Genomic DNA, 14233 nt, shown 5'->3' with positions numbered 1-14233 from the left:
CACTGTAACCAGTATAGTTCTGTACGAGTGCACGAGTAAGTGTTCTGTGTACCTGTCAGGGTTTAGCTCTGTAACTACCCTATGCCCCAGATGCATATCTAATGTTCACATTTATTTTCCCACAATTTTTCTAAAAATACCGTACTAGCATAATAGTTAGAATTCAGAAGTCAGTCATCTACAACACATGCTTCAGTAACTCAAATTCTGGTGAAATTTATTATTTAATATATAACAATGATGTAAATTTTTTTGGTTAAAAAATATTTTTAGCCCTCCAACTGTGGTACAGAGAGTTTGTGTATCAGTTATTATATGCACATTCCTCACTTTGCTACTGGCTTTGTTTTGATTCAGCATTACAGTTCTCTTGCTGGCTATACTTAATATACTGGCAAGTCAGTGGCTGATCATTCGTCAGTAGGTCAGGCAGCTGAACATGAAACTGAGACAGTCAGGACTTGAATATACTGTTTCTTTTAGTATACTTCAAAGTATTTATTCCATTAAGCTTAGATGCTTCCCGCAGTGGAAATGGCCTCACCAGCATCCGTGAGGAATATTTGCAGTGTAATATGAAAATCCAACTTTTCATTAATGTTTACTAGACCTCGCAAGCTTGCTTCAAGCCCCATGTTAATGAGCTCTGGAAACAAATCTATACTGTTCAATTTATATTCGTGCTGTCTGAAAGATCTGGCTGCAGTGGAAACTAGATGTATAATGTTAAAGCTTGAGCTCAACCCACACATTGATATTCATGTTGGCTGACTGTTGAGGTATAGAGAATTAGAAGCAAGAAATGTAGGGGAGAAAAAAAACAAGTCTCACATGAATCATTTTAAAGCAAAGACAGCGAGCTCTGACGCAGATACACGAGGAAGATGAGGGGGAAAGGTGGATGTGCAACGCTTCAGTGGGATAGAGCGTTCAGTTCAGACTTGGAGATAGGGAGCAACTATGTAGTCCTGTCAGGGGTGGAGAGGTCATTGCGCTACTGGGAACACAGGGAAAAGAGAGCCGAGGTGCTGAATTCAATATGAGGAACCGTGGAGACAGTGAGCGGGGGCTGAAATGGAAGAATTTAGTGTGGATTAAAATGAGACAGGCTGCAGCCTTCTGTATGAGTTGTAGAGGCTGGAGAAAGGTCGGCCGGGAGCTCAGCCAGGAGGGAATTGTCGTCACGCAGACAAGCAGTGGTTGCACAGTGTATGAGTTCACACCAAGATTATTGCTATTCTGAGCAGAAGAGAGTGTGGAGCTGTCAGTGAAACAGCGGTCTTGTATAGGGATTTTAAAAAATTGTCTTGGATTGATGTGTTTGGCAGATATCCAGCTGTAGATGTTCACCAAGCAGAGGTGCAAACCTTAAGATGCGAATTGATAGGAGAAAAGAAGAATGTTCTTATCATGCTGTCAGCTATAAACATAACATTTTTCATTTTGCCATGTTTTCTCTGTCATGTACTGTTACAGTCTTAGATCCATCCATCCATCCATCCATCCATCTTCTGCTTCCAGGGCCGGGTCCCAGGGGTAGCAGCCTAAGCAGAGAAGCCCAGACTTCCCTCTCCCCGGCCAACTTCTCCAGATTGTCCGGGGGAACACCGAGGTGTTGCCAGTGCAGCTGAGAGATATAATCTCTCCAGCGTGTGCTGGATCTGCCCCAGGACTCCTACCGGTGGGACACCATGAACACCTCACCTAGGAGGCATCCTTGTCAGAAGACTGAAATACTTCAACTGTCCAAATTCTGTACATCAAAATTATGAACAGAGAATTGACAAAGGGCAGCCCTGGCATGCTGGTTATGCAGACCAAGCTCTTGCAAATGTTGTATAGGTGTCGAATGGCTCGTAGCAACGGGCCAGGCGCTCCATACTCCTGAAGCACCTCCCACAGGACACTCTGAGGAACATGGTTGAATGCCTTCTCTAAGTCCACAAAACACATGTAGTCTGGTTGGGAAACTTCCGTGCACCCTCACATATCCTTGAGAGGGTGAAGAGCTGGTCCAGTGTTCTATGACCGGGACAAAAACCACTTTGTTCCATAACATATACCACAGACTTCTGCTGTAGCCATTGTTACTGTTGACACTTCTGCTGTCAGTACTCATAAGCACTCAAAAAAATTGAAAATGCCATGTAAATAAGACAGCATTTAAATGGTTTGCTGGTTATTTTTAATGGCAATTTATGTAGTATCCAAACATTTTAGAAACAGGACTGTATTTCTGTTTGAGACATCTACACCAACAAGTGCATTAGCTGTGCTCAAAAGCACATGCTGTTGCAGGATTTCTCAAATCCTGACAATTAAAAGAAAGGGTGGCCTTAAGAAGCCCAAGGGTAATATTGCCTCATTTAGACTGAACTGAGTAAGATTTGTAAGGAAGGAGTCATAGAATTGAAAAGTACAGAGCTGAAGGTGTGCTTACTAATTCCGTTTGCAATTTTATGTCACAGTGGAGTCAAGGAGAAGATGAATGCGAGTGGATTCTAGAGCCCTGGGATAATGTGTGAAAACATAGACCCTGGTGAGGGCAGATTAGGAAAGTCAATCGAAAAAGATTCTTTGGAGAGCAAACATGAAAAGGGACACTTGAGGCTAATATGGTTCAAAGCAAAAACAGCCTGAGCTGAGGTCACTTCTGCAAGACATACTTCTCTTACATAGACAGACTTATGCTCCAACTTGCGGATAACATTTTCTTCAGACCTGTGAACCTGATGAGGTGGAGGTCTACTGCTGAAAGCAACAGTAGGGGAGACTGGGTGGAATAGTAAGAGGGGGCAACTGTAACACACTGTATTTGTCTGTGACCTTTGCACTTTCAATTTTTTATTGAACATTTCTGTTTTGAGCCTTGTACTTTTTTTTTTTTTTAGAGATATTTATGGGTTGGTTTCTTCATATTTATATCCTGGGTTATTTTATCTGGGTTATTTTCATTGTTGTACGGCTGTATTGTGTTCCTTCTTTCAGTGTATTTTAGGTTTCCTGTGTTACTGGTGTCAAGTCTGTTTCTGTGTCCCATGTTTGGTTACTTCCTGTTTTATTTTGCTAGTCTCTAGTCTTGTGTGCTTTGTTTACATTTGCTTCCCCTCTGTCTCATGAGTTTGATTTGGTTCACCCTTGTCTTGTTTTACTCAGCTGTGTTCTCGCTCCCTAATTGCCCCGTGTGTTTTTTTAAGCCCTCAGTTTGCCTTGGGTTTTGTTGTGTCATACTCAGTGTTGGGTAAGTTACTTTAAATTAGTAACTTAGTTACATTACTAGTTACTTCTATCAAAAGTAAGCAAGTTACTTCAAGTTACACGTTACTTTCAAAGTAACTAGTTACTAGGGAAAGTAATTTTGGTTTTACTCAGAATTCTCTTGTTAATGTGTTGCTTCCATAACTTTGCCAGTCTTCTAGCTTGCTTACTTGCCACAGTGCACTGTGCCACCTACCAATAGAAAGGAAAAAATAAAATACATATTTCCAAGAGAGAAATCCCACGCCTGGACCGTCGTTGACCACCAACATGATTCTAGCCTACGTCACAGCGTCCTGTGCGCTTTTTACATCCAACACGAAAACTGCAGTCGTGGTGCTTTCGATTGTACTCAGAACTCGGAAATTCTGTCTTCTGAATAGGAAGATGTAGGCAACACCAGACTGCAGATGAGCTGCATACAGGGCTGGACTGGGACAAAAAATCGGCCCGGGCATTTTGACTAGAGACCGGCCCACCATTATAGGAAAAAACAAAGCCTTTGAATGAAAACAAACGCTGTTGTGACAGTGATGTACACTGTTTTGATGGTATATATGCATTAATCTATCAATCGTTTGTTGTAAGACTCAGATAATTATTTATTAAAAGCTAGACATTTTAAATGAGAATAAGAAAGTATTTCTTTGTGCCCCCCTCTCCCTGTTAATACCCTACCTGCCCCCCTGGCAACACTTTGCTATACCCGCCCCTGCACAGTTACCAGCTGTCAGCTACACAGAAAAGGATCCTGGTGTTATTTGTCTCTCAGAAACAGTTCATAACTTCCCTTCAACTCATTCATGTCACCTAAAAGGTAAACCTGTTTCTCCATCACCTGTTCAGCTCTGATGATTCAGTAAGGACATCTCCTGGTTTCATCTTCATGTTTCCCTCTCACCAGATAACCAAACTGATATCATGACCAGCAGCTTTTACAGCTGTGGCTCCAGCAAACATCAGCTGATACTTGAAATTAATATTAAATAAATTCTAACAACAGCTGATCAAGCTTAAACGTGCTGCTGTTGTTTAACGCGACTTCCGCTGGGTTCCTCTTTCTGGAGCAAAGTGGGCGATAAACAAACGAGAGAGACTTGAAAAGACAATCAGCTGATCATTGATCAGTTTCATGACTGAAGTAGCAACAGTTACAGGTTCGATGCAGGCCATTTACCATTTTACCATTTCTACCATCAACTTTGAGGACAAACTGCTCACTTGCTGCCTAATCTATCCCACCCACTAGCAAACGCCATGATGAAGAGACAGTTGGTGTTCTTCACCTGTCAGTGGTCATAATGTTATGCTTTGATCACACAGCTTGCAGTACCTGACATTTCAACAAATCTGTAAGTACATAGGACAACTTTTTCTTTTAAAGTTGCATTATTAGAGACAACTACAGTAATGTGATTAGTAGAATAGTATGATTAATACTAATTTAAATTTCAGTGTTACAATTGTTCTCATTGGTGGAAGCAACTGCAAAACTGTCTTTTTGCATGTGTTTTGCATGAAGATTGAGGATACCTTCCCTCAGCTAAAAGACACAGGAGGGTTTGAACTGTTGAGAATCTCGGGTACAACACGAAGCTGTAACCTGTGCACAATCCCAAGCCCAGACACTGGATATATCTCCACAGTCCATTGAGTGGAATTGGACAAGCTTTGATCAATATAAGGCCACTGCAGAAAAGTATTGATTTGGAAGACGTGAGTAATGACTAGGGTCAGAATATGTTATTTGCATGTATTAATAAACTAGTTCAAATAGCTAGCTAAGCTCAACTATGTGTCAAATCACTTTAGCTGTCAGCCGGTTAGAAAAATGACTGCATATGAGTAATAATGGTTCTGAATGTGTATGTAAGCAATTGTTAGAAAAGGTTTAGAAGGAGATATGTAATTTTGTGTTTACAATTTGTTTCTGCTTCTCACGTTGGCAAATGCGATTGCAGAACTGTCAAAATATATTTTTTTATCACAGCATGCACCAAATGTACATATACATATATATATATATATATGGGGTGGCTGTAGCTCAGGTGGCACAATGTAGGCTACAATGTAGCTTGCCGTCATCAGTGTGTGTGTGTGTGTGTGTGTGTGTATATATATATATATATATATATATATATATATATATATATAGATATAGATATATATATATACACACACACATATATATATATATATACATAAAGAAATTCCCCACTCGATCCTGTGGGCGGTCAATCCTTCAAGCTCGGGTCCTCTACCAGAGGCCTGGGAGCTTGAGGGTCCTGCGCAGTATCTTAGCTGTTCCTAGGACTTTGCTCTTCTGGACAGAGATCTCCGCTGTTGTTCCCAGGATCTGCTGGAGCCACTCGCCTAGCTTGGGTTTCACCGCACCTAGTGCTCCGATTACCACTGGGACCACCGTCACCTTCACCCTCCACATCCTCTCGAGCTCTTCTCTGAGCCCTTGGTATTTCTCGAGCTTCTCGTGTTCCTTCTTCCTGATATTGCTGTCATTCGGAAAAGCTACATCGATCACTACGGCTGTCTTCTCATGTTTGTTCACCACCACTATGTCCGGTTGGTTAGCCACCACCATTTTGTCCGTCTGTATTTGGAAGTCCCACAGGATCTTAGCTCGGTCATTCTCCATCACCCTTTGGGGCGTCTCCCATTTTGACCCCGGGACTTCCAGGTTATACTCGGCACAGATGTTCCTGTACACTATGCCGGCCACTTGGTTATGGCGTTCCATGTATGCCTTGCCTGCTAGCATCTTGCACCCTGCTGTTATGTGCTGGATTGTCTCTAGAGCATCTTTACACAGCCTGCACCTGGGGTCTTGCCTGGTGTGATAGACCCCAGCCTCAATGGATCTTGTGCTCAGAGCTTGTTCTTGTGCTGCCATGATTAGTGCTTCCGTGCTGTCTTTCAGTCCAGCTTTGTCCAGCCACTGGTAGGATTTCTGGATATCAGCCACCTCCTCTATCTGCCAGTGGTACATACCGTGCAGGGGCCTGTCCTTCCATGATGGTTCCTCGCCTTCCTCCACTTTCTTGGGTTTCTGCTGCCTGAGGTATTCACTGAGCACGCTGTCAGTTGGGGCCATCTTCGTGATGTATTCGTGGATGTTCGTTGTCTCATCCTGGACTGTGGTGCTGACACTCACCAGTCCCTGGCCTCCTTCCTTCCGCTTAGCGTACAGCCTCAGGGTGCTGGACTTGGGGTGAAACCCTCCATGCATGGTAAGGAGCTTTCTTGTCTTTATGTCAGTGGCTCCTCCTTTGGCCAGCCTATTACCCCAGCAGGGTACCTGATCACAGGCAGGGCGTAGGTGTTGATAGCCCGGATCTTGTTCTTACCATTCAGCTGACTCCTCAGGACTTGCCTGACCCTCTGCAGGTACTTGGTGGTTGCAGCTTTCCTAGCGGCCTCTTCATGGTTCCCATTCGCCTGCGGGATCCCCAGGTACTTGTAACTGTCCTCTATGTCTGCAATGTTGCCTTCTGGTAGTTTGATCCCCTCCGTTCTGACTACCTTCCCTCTCTTTGTTACCATCCGACTACACTTCTCCAGCCCGAACGACATTCCGATGTCATTGCTGTATATCCTGGTGGTGTGGATCAGTGAATCGATGTCTCGTTCACTCTTGGCATACAGCTTGATGTCATCCATGTACAGGAGGTGGCTGACAACTGCTCCGTTCCGTAGTCGGTATCCGTAGCCAGTCTTGTCAATGATCTCACTGAGGGGGTTCAGGCCTATGCAGAACAGCAGTGGGGACAGAGCATCTCCTTGGTAGATCCCGCACTTGATGGTGACTTGTGCTATGGGCTTGAGGTTGGCCTCCAGTGTTGTCCGCCACATCCCCATTGAGTTCATCTTAGCCGCTATGATGCCTGACAGGAGCTCCCACGTGGTGCTGAGGCAGGTTATTGGTCGGTAGTTGGAGGGGACCGGTCCCTTCTGGGGGTCCTTGAGGATCAGGACACCTTCGGTTAGCCATTCCGGGTGTCTCTCGTCAACTAGCAGCTGGTTCATTTGTGCTGCCAGGCGCTCATGGAGTGCAGTCAGCCTCTTCAGCCAGTAGGCGTGAACCATGTCAGGGCCTGGTGCTGTCCAACTCTTCATACTGGAGACCCTTTCTTGGATATCTGCTACTGTGATGGTTACTAGACCCTGTTCGGGGAGGTCGCTGTGGTCTGCCCTCAGATCCACTAGCCACTGAGCATTGCCGTTATGGGTTGCGTCCTTCTCCCATATGCTCTTCCAGTATTGTTCTGCCTCCAGCCTTGGTGGTGCTGTTCTCATATTGTTCCCCTGCCACTGAGAGTACACCTTGGCTGGTTCCGTGGAGAACAGCTGGTTTATTCTCCTGCCTTCTATCTCTCTGGTGTACCTCCTCAAGCGGCTGGCCAAGGCTGTGAGTCTTTGCTTGGCAGTTTCCAAGGCCTCAGGTATGGACAGCTTCCTGTACTTCTTAGGCACCTTCATCATGACCCCTTGTGGATTGACTCGTCTCATTGAATCCATCAGTCGAAATCCTGATTAACAAACAGATCATGTCTTAGTACTACCAACTACAAAAAGACTGTATTGTAAACACTGTAATGCTTATGGGACAGATCTTCATTGCTTCAGGTAAGTATCCAGGTGCTGTACAGATTTACTGAGGAGAGAGAATCGTGTACAAACTGGTTCAAACAGGAACATAACTGCATAACAGTGATGAGAACATGCTAGTCATTTTTGATGTAAACATTAAAATATCACATCATGGCCACACTGACACATGCTTTCCAGGCCAGAAACTGGTGTTTGGATATTCAAACAATATCAGCTTACTTTGAATGTGTATGCCTCTGGATCGTAGATGTCCCATCATCATTCTGCAGCCGGCATTTGGGTGATGACTCTGAATGTCCAGCACTTTTGCATCCGAGTCCTCATCGCCAATAGAAGAATACCTATCAGATTTTCTGCACATAATTTTTTTTTTTTTAGTATAACAGCAAATCTCAACAAAGTTTTCCAATTAATACTGAAAGAACCAAGGACGTAAATGTATTCTTGTTTTAGCTTTACTGAAGACACCAGAGAAAGTATGATATTTAAAACGCTGCTGTAATAGACAAAACTATCTCAATAAACTCGCTATTTAACATCAACTTTGTTATGTGTTATCAGAGAACAATCAGCTGCAAACAGCAATTCAACTATGTACTATTTAAAGCACCAATGACCCTGCTGTCTACCAAGATGTGATAAGTAAGTAGACTGTGGAAAGCTTGTGGGTCTACTCTCTGTGTAAAAGGTTCCTACAGGCTCCACTGCCCCAGTCTCCGAGTTAACACACTAACAGCTAACACTGCGTCAGCTAAACGTGTCTCAACGCCGAGATGGCGCCGATAGCTTTAGCCATAGCTGCCCCACTTATTTAGACAGTCACAATAAAAAAGCAAGCGATAATATTTCAATGTCAAACGTCATAATTAAGGTCAACATCTAAACAATGCTGTGTACAGACTCACACAGGTGTTAAATTACAGCGTAAACTTACCTTAGACATTCCTCCGTCATTCTCCTCCTAATTGTGCTCGGAGACACAGAAAACATATCGGCAATTACCCCGATGGTTATCCCGGACAGCACTAAAGTCCTGAGTGCTGCAGCCGGGATTTCAAGACGTGGACGACCAACATTTGAAGACAGTTCTTCTTCAGCGTATTCCAAACGAACACGGCGCTGAATTGATCTTAAACTTTCGACAATGTTGTCATCGATGCTAAGATCTTGAAGAGCAATTATCATCCCAAGCATTTCAGAAATATCATCTAAACGACTCAAAACAGTATCTACAGGTAAATTATCCCTCTCTATCTGATCTGCTAAAATGAGCAGAATTGATTGAAGTTCACACCAGTCCGCCATCCTCCGTGACTTTTGACCTAGCACGTTTTTGCAAGCTGTGGCAGCCGTCCGCGGAGCAGGTATCCAGGAAAACTAGTCGATGGTAAACGATAAGCCAATAGGCGCAAAGGTCCAGCCCAGTCACACTGATTGACAGACAAAGTCATTCTGCTGAAAAGTCACATTATGAAATAAATAGGCCATTGGGAAAAACGGGATTTTGAAATAAAGACTGACTTTGAAAAAAGTTTCACAATATCATTCTCACATTACATATATTACATATATTACATATATCATAGTTATTTATTTCATCATGTCCTATTTATTTATTTAATTTTGAACACTTTGGAGTTCCATATTAATAAGCTTATCTTTTACTAGAGATGCTAGATCAGCTATCAACAGGAACTAATGTGTCCAGATTATGGTCAACTGATCAGCCACTGATTTTTCTGAGCAACTTCAGAAAACTAACCAATCATGATGATGTAGACCATGGCAACAGCCCTCCAGCATGATGAACGGAAGAGGTGTCTTTGGATCGGTTTATACTCCTCCACACTTTTCTCACCATAACTCACATCTGTCCAACATCTATTTTTGTTGCAAACTGGAATCAGATCATCAGAGTCTAACTACAGCTCTGGAATCAAAGGTGACACAAAGATAAGAAGCAACCCTAGGATTTTTTTTCATTTCTCTAATTAGTCTTTCCTCATCTCCTCTGGCCTCCTCGTTCCTGCCTGATGACCTGGAAATCAATTTCTGTGCAATATCTTAAATGATTTCCTAAAATGGACCGGTAGAGGCGTGAGGAGGCTCGCTGGAGGACAGAAAACACACAGCTGTTTTATTCCTGTATTTATTAGTTGTTTTGGTTATTTACTGTAAAACCAACTGCATAATTAGACATTTCATTCAATGTAAATGTGAATATATAGTATCACAAACACTGTTATGCTCACCTCATATCTAGGATCATAAAATACAGCATTAGGCTGTAACAGAAGAGGTGATAGTTTTAACAAATGTCATATGTCATTGACATGGTTTCAAAATGACAGCTTGGGAACAAGGATGTCTCATTTTCTAAAATTGTAAAATACCTGCTGCCTTGTCTACTATCTCCTCATGCCTCTTCCTCGCTTTAACCACTCGCATATGTGGGAGGATGGACTAATACATGAGGAGAGGCACTGAGGATGCATGAGCTGAGAAATCAGAAGGTAGGCTACAGCTCTCTTGTGCTGTTGCTAATGAAGCAATTCAACACACCTAAATAATCACCACACAAATTTCCCAAACATTATGGTGCCGTGAGAGAGTGGGAGACTATAAGATGCTGTAATTTTCTCCTTGCTATACAAAAACATCAACAAATTGCTTTTCGTAAAATTTTACTAGTGCATTTTAACAAGACGTATTGTCTGTTTACCAAATGAAAGCTGTGAAGCACAAAGGCAAATAAAGGACATAAAAAATCAAATTGTTTCTCCCAAACAATCTAGAGGGCACTGTTGATAAGTGTTAGACCTCCAGATTATGTTTGAACTGATTTTACATCATCTCACACTGAGTTGAACCTTAATGGAAAAGAAGCAGATAGGCAGTGATTGTCTGAAGGGCTGGGGGAAGTCAAGAGTGGATGTGTTTCCCCCAACTAAGGTTTGAGATTTCAAAACCTTATAGCGGATGAGGAAAGATTGAGATCAGCACTGAAACATTCTGAATCACCGGGGTCAGAGGAGGATACAAGGATGGAGGAGAAAAGAACCCCCAGATGTAACGCATACATAATCCTTTGGCGTGTAAGAGCGGGGCAGAGTGCATAAAGGAGGAGATGGAGGCAAGTTTCCACAAAAATGCTGTTTAGTTTTTTAGGGTTTTTTTTTTTTGCTGAAAATTTCCGCTGAGCCAAGCTTTTTTGCCTCTTTGTGACAGCAGCTGGGAGGCTTTTACAATTAATTTTGCAAGGTTTTCAGACAGCCAAGCTTCAGGAAGGAAATCATGACAGTGAAGGTCAAAAGAAGAACAGAGGATGGCTAATGAAGAAGGAGTGCAGTCTGTGGAGGAGTTCTACAGCCCGCAGATTCTGCTAAGGAGACGTGCTGTGAAGTAAAGCCAGATTAAAATTCTAAGTTGACACAGGAATTGGTGGCAAACTGCTGAATACAATGTCAGATGATATTTTTAATATTAATAGAAAGATGATCAAATCAAAGATGAAAAATTAAAGACTGTGGTAAAGATGAGACAGAATGTTCAATAAATGATGGCAAAGTAGTACTATAATACTTATTCATGTATTATTTACAATATATTCATTATTGTTTTTATCCTTTCACCAAGCAGTAGCTGAGGCTGAGGTAGAGAGATGCCTAAAGTCCTGTTTGCATGTCTATGTGCCTTTCTATGAGCAAGATCATACAACGAGGCTGAATTTCATAAAACAAAAACGTAATAACTTAAAAACTGGGCATGAGAAACATATGGAAAAGGAACACTCATCAGAGCAAAGGCCACGACTGTTAATGACAGTGTACCTGAATGTAGCACATATGACTTAAGCTATACAGATATATGAACATTAATTTTTATGCTGGTCATTAATTCTTGTAAATAAACAACCACTCAGGCACAGGAGTAACGTTCGAAAAGTGGGTTTTCTTGTACCTCAAACAGACAAAAATGATGTAAAATAATAATAATAACAATAACCTGCCCAAGGAAGAGAGAACTCAGTGGTGCAAAACCTTATTAACACGAAGGGAAAAACACCACAAGGACAAGAAAGTCGGCACAAAGAAACTCATTCCCCCATGCTGTCGCAGCAGATGGTTCAGGCCATTTCTCTGCATTTCAACCAGCTCCACCTCCTCTTATATTAATCCAGGATGGACTGATGTAGCAGACGGGTAACTCAAAAGACAGACAAAAAGTAACTGTTGCCATTTATATCCATTGATGACATAATGGTGTAAACCAAATATGTGCCACCATTATTTAGAATACAGAGACCATAGTGAAACCATAAACCTATATGTCTGATTTATGTGCATGTAGAGGGTGGATGAATATTATTGTTATTACAGGTTTGTGATTGTAGATACACAACAATGTGATAAAAACACAAAAATGTCACTGTTCAAAGTAAAGCTGACTGATCTAAGTCACAGAGACTGCACAGAATAATGGACTGTGTTCAAATGCTGCTTGTTTATGGACCTACTGTAAAACTAAAACCATATTTTCAAAGTGGAAAACACAAGTAGAAAATCCACCATTCTGACATTGGTTTACTGATCCTAAAACTCTTCTTGCTGAATCATCTGAAATACTCAAACCCTCCATTAAAGGCAGACACTAATCCATACTAAAACCTAAATATTTACTATGCATCTGTGCACATTTTATCCTGCTTTTTAAGCTACAGCAAATCCATTTGCATACACAAATGCTTCCCTACAAGACTCTGTTTCAAGTACCTGTAGGAAAAAACAAAGATTCCATGATTATAAAGCAACAGCTTCAAATTAAGACTTAACACTGCTGTCTGTTTGAAAAAGAGGAATGGCAGTGTTCTAGAACAGAGAGCCAGAATTATAGGATAGAGCAGAGACTGAGGCATTGTGCTGCAGAGAGACAGCAGCAAGTGTTTCTGTCTTGTCTGAGGTGATCAATGCCTGTGAGGCAGCACAGAAAGGCAGAGATGAGGGAGATGAGCTCCGCTGTCTGGACTGCTGACTGACAGCTCCACCATCCTGTCTCTGTGATGGTCTGAGTGAAAGCGAGCTGACCTTAAGGGTTGAATAAGGTTAAATCGACTGCAATGTTGGGGACAGATGGCTCTGTGTCTCAGAAAAAGCAAGCAGGGGCTGGGAGAAGAGACGGATGAGGACACTGAAAGGGAAAAAAATAATGAAAACAAGCAGGCAGACTGCCGTGGATTTACTCTGTCCTTCCTCAACAGACTCCTGTGGATTTTTTTTTTTATAAGGGGGGGGGGGTTGCAGCTGTCCATGCAAAGAGGACGAGTTGCACAAGTCTGCAGCTCAACAGCAGCTATAACCACAGGGAGAAAGCCTGAGATCAAGCAATATTAATGCTGATTGGAATAATAACAGGAGTGCCTGGCTCGGTGGGGGAGGCACTGTCGCTCTTTATAAAGTGGATGTGCAACAAACCTCCAGCAAAGCACCTGACAACTCAGGGGAACAACAAGCTAACGGCTTACTACAGCTTTTTCCCACTAGAGAACATACCAAGAAAACAGCACGCAGTAGTTTGAAGTCAAATCAATGAAATTTTACTTATATAACACATTTAATTTGCAGTCAGCTCAATGTGCTTTACAACCAAGTGCATACAAACTGGAGCATGAGAATTTATTTAAATGACTACAAGAACAAACACCACAAATAACAACATCCTCTACAAGACACTGATAAACCGCATGGAGATAGACTTTATCTTGGATCAGACAAATAGTCAGACTCCAGCATTTGTCTAAATCCATCTGTTACACAAAGTAGGATTAAATTTAAAAGAAAATTAAAAAAAACCCCAGCTGAACAAGATAGACCTGCTCTGTCAAATATTTCAGCTCCATTCAGTCCATCGGAGCAGCTATTACATTTTACTGGGAAAATTGTTTAAGAGGTGTGACATTACATATCTCCAAGAGACATTAAATCCCAGTGCACTGCAAAATATTCTTCATCGTGTTAGAGGCCTCATTATGCCTTGATGACAACAGTGTCTTAACAACTGGATGTTTCCAAAATATATAATACTGCTCTTTCTACAAACAACCTGTGACCCTGTGGGTGATTTGTCTTCTACAAGCTGTTATAACTCATATGTTACCAGCACTCTCATGACTGAAGTATCTGCCATTGTGTGATGGTTTGGGTTGGGCAGAGCATAGACCATATCAAAATTCCCAAATCTTTTGTGACGTGGGCAGCATGGATGCGTAGTGGTTAGCACTTTTGCCTCACTGCAACAAGGTCCTGGGTTAGAATTGAAGGTTTAAATGCACCATCAGGCTTGACCCTTTCTG

The sequence above is a fragment of the Perissodus microlepis genome, chromosome 10 (genome assembly GCF_051167445.1).
Source record: "Perissodus microlepis isolate ML-2025 ecotype Zambia chromosome 10, ASM5116744v1, whole genome shotgun sequence".
NCBI lineage: Eukaryota > Metazoa > Chordata > Actinopteri > Cichliformes > Cichlidae > Perissodus > Perissodus microlepis.
Note: the sequence above shows the minus strand (reverse complement) of the source record.